We start from the raw sequence: 7,261 nt of genomic DNA, 5'->3' as shown, positions 1-7,261 counted from the left end.
ATGGTAAATTTGAAGAGAGAGAGAGCATCTTCCAATCTACGCTCACTCCTGATATATTCCTCAGATGAGCTGGTAACGCATTGAATAGACGCTGCATTATCGATGCTGGTGCTTTGTGGATTAATGTCCTGTGTGCTTTCCTTATTTTTCCTGGTATAGTTTTGGGCACTATTAATCCACCTATGCTTGCTCTTTCTGATATTTTTAGCTCCATGATGTTTTCGGCAATTTCTTCTATCTGTTTCCATGCCTGAATTATCATGTAGCGTTCTCTTCTCCTTTCTAGACTATAATTTTAAGGATTGTAGTCTTTCCCAGTAGTCAAGATCCTTTACTTCTTCTATTCTACCTGTAAAGGACCTTTGTACACTGTCTATTTGTGCACTATCCTTTTGATAGTGTGGGTACCATATCATATTGCAATATTCAAGTGGACTATGAACATACGTTTTAAAAGCATAATCATGTGAACAGCTTTTCTTATATTGAAGTGCCGTAACAACATTCCCATTTTTGCTTTACATTTTGCCAATAGAATTGCTATTTGATCATTGCATAACATGTTCCTATTCAACTTCACACCAAGGTCTTTAACTGCTTCCTTATTTGTGATTGTCTCATTATTAGGTCCCCTATATGCATATAGCTTTCCTTCTCTGTCTCCATAATTTATTGATTCAAATTTATCAGAGTTAAATACCATCCTATTTACCTCTGCCCAATCATATACTTTGTTAAGGTCTCTTTGTAGAGCGTTCCTATCTTCATCACAAGTAATTTCTCTACTTATTCTTGTGTCATCGGCGAAACTACTCACTACCGAGTCCTTAACATTACTGTCTATGTCTGCAATCATAATAAAAAACAGTAATGCAGCTAACACCATACCTTGTGGCACACCGGATATTACCTTAGCTTCATCCGATTTCTCATCGTTTGCAATAACTATCTGTTTTCTGTTGTGTAAAAATTCTATTAACCATCCTCCTACTTTGTCCACTAAATTATGTTTTCTAATTTTCTTCGCTAATATATTATGATCTACCTTGTCAAAATGTCGTTTTTAAATGACATTGTTAAACCGAAAACACCTACTTTTAATGTACCTAAAAAAGAACTGTATATATCCTTGCCTTTTTATTTAACATATAAACTTGTAAAACGAGAGCTCACCGTCGTACTCAGCAATATGTACCCATACGTTAAATTTAATTTTATCTTCAAGAACCCCTTAAAAATCAGAAGTCTTTTAAAGTTCAAGGACACCCTACCGCAGTTGATGCGATCTTCAACGGTATATTATTTTACTTGTCCCAAATGTAATTTGGGAACCTATGTCGGTAATTCGAGTCGGCTGTTGAAGGTTCGCATCGATTGCCATCGGGGCGTCAGTCACCGAACAGGAGTAACTTTATCTAAGAAAGAATTTTCTGCAATACGCAACCATGCAATAAAATGTAAACATAGCATTCAGTACAATGATTTTAAAATCTTATCCCAAGCAATAGATAACCGGTCATTACCCATTCTCGAGTCCCTCTTCATTAAACAATTGTCACCAACCCTCAACAACCATTCAACTGCTGTACAACTGAACATTACTTAATAGACCATTCCCCCTTTCTACCTTCTCTCTTTGTATTTGCCTCTCCCCTTTGGTCAAAAATAAATAATACTTATTCAGTCTTATCTATACTTCTGTATCGGTGAGTTCTCGTTTCGCTATTTTTTGCTTTGTGTCCGCCTTTATATATACATATATATATTTTTTAATTTTTCTCCTTTTGTAATCATATACAGAATTTTTTTTTGACTTTTAGCATTCAACATTTTTCTCCTGTTTTTAGTAATAACGTAATTTTCTTATTTGTTCGCGTGTGGTTTGTGTTTTTAAGTGTTTTGTTTGTTTATTTATTTTGAAGTGTCATTGTACTTAGTAGCTTTGCTTTTTACTGTTGATCTCTTATTCAATTAGTTACCGTCTTTCTTTTATATAAAATTCGAATTTCACTGATATTTTGTTAATTAATCTATATATATATATTTATATAATATATATATATATATATATAAATATATACATCTATATACATATACATACATACTACATACACAACTTCCCCATTCAAATCTTCCAAATAATTTAAAGACGTATGCGGAATTCGAGTTACACTTTAAAAAAAAGAAGAAAAAAATTAAAAAGAAAACGATTAGAAAAAAAAAAAACTAACTAAAAACGCCAATAATCATAAATTTCGGGAGGTACCCCGTCGCTAGAGGAATGGGTACAGGAGGAGGAGGAGGAGGAGGAGGAGGAGGGCATCGAAATTGGCACCGGGGCACCGCTAGCGGCTGGTCTGAGCACAGACGGGAAACTTGGGCACAGAACACCTTCAGTGTGTGGCTGGCTTCTGTGGAATACGGGACATTCGGTATTGCTTCTCACCTTTTTTTTTGCTTTTAGTATTGCCTTTCGGTTATTTTACGCCTTTGGTATTGGTTCTCGGTTTGTGATTGGACCGACTGTTTCGAACCTGCACGCGAAGTCTCGTTCCTAAATAGAACTCTAGGTAAGTTACTGGATAATTACGCTTTTATTTAGCTTGTCAAAAATTAATACAGTTTTAAACATTTTAATTTTAGAATTTTGTTAATGATATAATTATTATTCAAATATATTTTACTCGTTAATATTTAGGTTAATTTTTCTTCCAATCGCTGGAAAAGTTCATTAATAATTAACGTTATATGTAAAAAGCCACAGGTGATATATATATATATATATATATATATATATATATATATATATATATTAATAATTATTTTATAAAGCAATAAGATATGTGAATAATATAAATTTGAAAATGAGTATACATGTAAATGTATATACTCATTTTCATATTTATAATATTCACATATCTTATTGTTTCATAGAATAGTTAATATATATATGACACCTGTGGCTTTTTATATATACGTTAATTATTAATGAACTTTCCCAGCGATACGAAGAAAAATTAACCTAAATATTAACGAGTAAAATATATTTGAAATATTTAATTATATACATATGTGTGTATATATATATATTATATAATCTATATATATATATATATATATATATATATATATAGTATATTATGTCATACAGCACTCCTTAGGGGCATTCGTTCCTTGTTATATTAAATTTTGATAGATTATCAATATTATTGCATAAGCTTTTGACTTACTTTTGAACGTGTTAAAACGTAAGTGTATGTGACATATTATTATTATTATTATTATTATTATTATTATTATTATTATTATTATTCTATTATTATTATCATTATCATTATCATTTATTATATTTTCATCCATTTTTCCCAGTCGTCTTTTATCAATCATGATCTGATAATAATAATAATAATAATAATAATAATAATATAATAATAATAATAATAATAATAATAATAATAATAATAATAATAATCAGCATCATCATCATCATCATCATCATCATCATCATCATCATCATCATCATCATCATCACTGTATCAGTAATACTCATTATCAATAATATTAATTAAGAAATTATAATAATAATAATAATAATAATAATAATAATAATAATAATAATAATAATAATAATAATAATAATAATAATAATAGTAATAATAATGATAATAATAACTGAGAATCATATAAACGAATAAAGAGCTCCAATTTCTAACCAAACAATTATCTGGAATAATAATAATAATAATAAAAAAAACACAAAACCTCAACAACTGAACTGAAAAAAAAAAATGCAGAGACATGGACTGACCAACTACCCTGCAACGCCAAGCCTTAAAAGGCTATACCCCCCCTCCCCCCTTCTCAAAAAAAGAAGCTAAAACGTCAAAGTTAATTATGAAAAAAAATATATATAAAAAATTGTTTTAAATTGATTTATATTAAATCATCTTCGTCTATTAAACTTGAAATCAAATGACTTGGTAGATCTTTCATCTTCATTGTAGAGAGAGAGAGAGAGAGAGAGAGAGAGAGAAGAGAGAGAGAGAGAGAGGCATTCCCCTACGTTAATGAACACACATATATCTGTCACTGTCTACAGAGCAAGAAAATAGGTAGAGAAAGGGACCCACAGTGGAAAACATTCAAAATAGCTACTTCACAGAGAGAGAGGAGAGAGAGAGAGAGAGAGAGAGAGAGAGAGAGAGAGCAGCTCCTAAGATTTGACCGCTTAATTTGTCCATCAAATGCACTAGGTTACCAATCCCAACGGCCATCTTTTTTTTAAAGAGAAATAAAAACAAGTATAAAATTAGTTTTCCGTACAGCTTACAACGCTGAATAAAACGCCCAGCCACGGCCCATGAAACTTTCATCCACAACCAGTTGGTGGCCTGTGCTGTTGGCACCTATAGCTAACTTTATCCTTATATAAAATAAATGCCACTCAGGCTAAAGGGCTGCAATTTGGTATGTTTGATGACTGGGGGTGGGTGATCAACATGTCAATTTGCAGCCCTCTAGCCTCAGAAAAAAGATTATTGCTAACTTTAACCTTAAATAAAATAAAAACTACTGAGGTTAGAGGGCTGCAATTTGGTATGTTTGATGACCGGGGAGTGGGTGATCAACATACCAATTTGTAGCCCTCTAGCCTTAGCAGTTTTTAAGTTTTTTTTTTCTTTAACACAGAAATAAAAGGAAAAAAAAAACTCTATTTGAAAGGAACTAAAACAGGCTAATTCTAAGATTATTTTCACAGGGAGACATTTCTCCAGAATTTCCGTAGTTTATTCCTTTTTATTCTAGATTTGTTTTATTTATTCAATCTCCCGTTCCTCCTTGTTTATTCGGTTTCCCGTGGTCGGTGTCACAAAGAGAGAGAGAGAGAGAGAGAGAGAGAGAGAGAGAGAGAGAGAGGAATGACTGTCCCTGCCTTAGAGTTTTCTTTTTCAAAAGAAATTTGTCAAAATTGTTTTAAAATGAAGATTTCCAGAGAAAAATACAGAATAAAAGAAAATGAGAGAGAGAGAGAGAGAGAGAGAGAGAGAGAGAGAGAGAGAGAGAGAGAGAGAGAGGAATACTTGTACTGCCTCAATGGTTTTAAAAGAAAGCCGCAAAATTGTTTAAAAAAAGACAAATTCAAGAGAAAGAGAAATCGTTTTATAAACAGATAAGAGAGAGGTTTTTCTCAGACTGCACAAGCCTTCATAATAAACAAAGGCCTTCATAACAAACAAAAAGCCTTCATCGAAAACTAAGGCCTTCATAGTAAATATACATCGTGGTTAACACAAGCCATGCTTACAAACAAAAGCTCACTGACAAAAAAGTGACGTCATTTCAAACAATAGATTAATAACACAGATAGTGAACACAAGCGATAATTATAGGCTAGAGTCTTCATTGAAAACAAAAGACACAAGAAAAAGCTAGAGTTTTGAAATAATAAATAAAAGACTTTATAGTAAAATCAATTTTAGTTGAACTAACAAAAGTATATATATATATATATATATAAATATATATATATATAATATAATATCATAGATATATATATATATATATATAATATATCATATTATATATTGTATATACACTACATTTGGTGTAATATCTAGTATGTCATATTAATAAAATATTATTATTATATATATATTATATATATATATATATATATATATATATATATGTACTATTTTTATTAATATACCATATATATAAATTTACACCAAATGAGTGTATATACTATATTATATATATAGATATATATATATATATATATATATGATATATATATATATATATATATATATAATAATAACATACTTTTGTTTAGTCACTAAAATGAATTTTTTACCATTAAGTCTTTTATTTATTATTTCAAACCTCTAGCTTTTTTCTTGTGGCTTTTGTTTTCAATGAGACGCTAGCTATATTATCGCTTGTGTTCACTATCTGTGTTATTAATCTATTGTTTGAAATGACGTCACGTTTTTTGTCAGTGAGCTTTTGTTTGTAAGCATGGCTTGTGTTAACCACGATGTATATTTACTATGAAGGCCTTAGTTTTCGATGAAGGCTTTTTGTTTGTTATGAAGGCCTTTGTTTATTATGAAGGCTTTTTGTTTATTATGAAGGCCTGTAGTGTATATATATATATATATATATATGTATATATATATATATATATATATATATATATATATATATATATATATATATATATATATATATATATATATATATATATATATATATTAATATATATACACACACATATATATATATATACTACACCAAAATGCACACAGAGTTAAGCTTACCAGAAATAAAACCTCACACTAAATTAGGCTAGTTACGCACCAAAATCCACACAGTTGAATTTATTCGGACCGTAATTCACACAAAGCTAGGTTTCACGAGGTGCCATAATTCACAAAGGTTGGCACAATGCACTCGGAACAGCAAACAAAGTTTCCTTCAGCAAAAAAAACAAATGACACGCGATTTACTTTCAATGTTCTAGTCTTCTAGATGCCCTAGAAATTAAACCTTGACCAATCATCTAGGAATTGTCCCTTGAAAAGGTCTATTAGAGGTGTCGTAATTTTAAAGAGAGAGAGAGAGAGAGAGAGAGAGAGAGAGAGAGAGAGAGAGAGAGAGATCTGTGGAGTAATCTGCTCATATCCTGTCAGAGATCACTATGAAGTGTCATAATTCTAGCAAATGTTAAAAGACAGAGAGAGAGAGAGAGAGAGAGAGAGAGAGAGAGAGAGAGAGAGAGAGAGAGATCTGTGGAGTAATCTTACCTACCCATTCTATATCATCTACATTCTACAAGTGTATTATTATTGTTGTTATTATTATCATTATTTTTATGTATTATTATTATTATTATTATTATTATTATTATTATTATTATTATTATTATTATTATTATTATTATTTAGTAGTAGTAGCAGTAGTAGTTAGAGCACACCCCTGTAAATCCTCCACCTCCCCCCCACCCCTTCCCTCATTTTGGGCTAATTATAGACACCTGTCTGCGACTTGGATCAGGTGCGTAGGCCAAAACAGCGTACCTTAGCGACTGTGATACACAACCCTTATAGTTTGTACTCTCTCTCTCTCTCTCTCTCTCTCTCTCTCTCTCTCATCTCTCTCTCTCTCTCTCTCTCTTCCCTTCTCTTTTCGTCTGTTAGGGTTGTGGATTGCCATGTAATAATAATAATAATAATAATAATAATAATAATAATAATAA

General features: G+C 30.7%; 1 protein-coding gene across 4 annotated transcripts in view; it reads left to right on the top strand.

The window, feature by feature from the left end:
- The first annotated feature begins 2,381 nt into the window (after positions 1 to 2,381).
- LOC135201623 (glutamate receptor ionotropic, kainate 2-like) overlaps positions 2,382 to 7,261 on the top strand; it is an 89,937-nt gene continuing 85,057 nt past the window's right edge. For 3 of the 4 annotated variants that reach the window (XM_064230683.1, XM_064230684.1, XM_064230682.1), the window contains exon 1: positions 2,382 to 2,570. The gene's annotated coding sequence lies outside the window, so the exon portion shown is untranslated. The remainder of the gene's footprint in view (positions 2,571 to 7,261) is intronic. The other variant, XM_064230685.1, reaches the window with a different exon arrangement.

Source organism: Macrobrachium nipponense, chromosome 28 (assembly GCF_015104395.2).
Source record: "Macrobrachium nipponense isolate FS-2020 chromosome 28, ASM1510439v2, whole genome shotgun sequence".
Classification (NCBI taxonomy): domain Eukaryota; kingdom Metazoa; phylum Arthropoda; class Malacostraca; order Decapoda; family Palaemonidae; genus Macrobrachium; species Macrobrachium nipponense.
This window is presented reverse-complemented; position numbering and strand designations above follow the sequence as displayed.